Below are 1,358 nucleotides of genomic sequence, written 5' to 3'. Positions count from 1 at the left end.
AGACATAAACAGCCCCTCCCCCTCCCAGACATATACAGCCGTATAGCCTTGGACTCATACAGCTCACTGAGTACATGATACAGCTGCAGATATCACAGACAGGCGTATCATGTGTGTACAGTGATTGGAGCGTGTTCAATATCCTCCCAGAACCGGCCACATACAAAGGAGACATCACACAGAGCCCGGGGGGTCAGCGACCCCTCCACCGCTGTCACCCGGGATTACACCTCCACCACTGAGGCCTGCTGGATGACCGCGGGTCCAGGTACAGCTCCAGCATCAGTCCCGGTCCATACTGGAAGTCATTGCCACAGTGTTACCATTCAATACAATGTTACAATATATACATTATTTGTGATGGTAATCCATTTGCCATAAGGGCAAGTAAACCCAATACTGACCTGAGGTATGCCTTGATCCGGATGGACAGTATGCCAATGAGGGGGCATACTCTGTGAAATCTTTGAATGAAGGGACCGGGTGGGCGGGTCGTGCTGCCGAAAGCCGTGCCCAGGTGAGTCTACCTGCCTGTTTTATGTGCGAGAGGAGGGAACGGACTCCTCCCACAAATACAGGCTAATCAATTAGCCTTTAATAATAATAACTAATAATAAGTAAATAATTAAAAAAATTAAGTAAAAAATAAAAAAACAAAATAATTATAAATAAAAAATAAGATAAAAAATTATATAAAAAAAAAGGTAAAAGATGACAAGATAAATACAAATTTTAAGAAGTAAAAAAGTGATAAAGTTTTTTTAAAAAAGAAGAAAGAAACAGAAAAAAATTCAAACCAACCCTGCCACCCCCACTATCTGGTTGGCATTCTCTATGGAGGGGGGAAGGGTTGGCAGGTAGGGGGGGGCTCATTGTGGAACCTGGCATTGGGGCAGCAGGGTGAGTAACTCCGGCCCCTGATTATCACACAATATTGCAATCCATCAAAATATTCCCGTCGCAGTCACTCATGCGCGCTGCACACGCAGTTCTGCTGCGCCTATAAATACAGCCTGAGGTCTCTCTGCGTGAGATGCGCCATTTCTGATGCCGTCATGCTGATCCAGCGGCTTCACCGCTTACCGTTAAATCACCAGGATTATAGAATGTTCATAATAAAATGATATTGTAATAAAGAGGACCTGTCACGCCGTGCGTGTGACCAGTCATGAGGATGCGGGCGAGGACAGGCTGCCGTTTCCACAAACGTTGGCTGAACATTCGGCGCGCGGGAGGAATTTATGTTTATTAAATGATATTTGTGGAATGATGTTATTTTTATCTGCGGAACGCCGTCGTGATACGCCAAGATCTCCTGCGACGTGCACGACGCGCGTTCTGCTTCCCCCCCCCCCCCG

At 46.2% G+C, this 1,358-nt stretch overlaps 1 protein-coding gene across 2 annotated transcripts in view; it reads left to right on the top strand.

Moving 5' to 3' along the window:
- Nucleotides 1-1,358, top strand: part of LOC108801194 (unconventional myosin-Ig-like) — a 119,532-nt gene that overhangs the window by 70,546 nt on the left and 47,628 nt on the right. The gene's annotated exons all lie outside the window — the stretch shown is intronic.

This window comes from Nanorana parkeri, unplaced genomic scaffold, assembly GCF_000935625.1.
Source record: "Nanorana parkeri isolate BGI_ZX_2015 unplaced genomic scaffold, ASM93562v1 scaffold2245, whole genome shotgun sequence".
In the NCBI taxonomy this organism is placed as follows: domain Eukaryota; kingdom Metazoa; phylum Chordata; class Amphibia; order Anura; family Dicroglossidae; genus Nanorana; species Nanorana parkeri.
The sequence above is the reverse complement of the archived record's forward strand: the minus strand, read 5'-3'. Positions and strand labels throughout refer to the sequence as shown.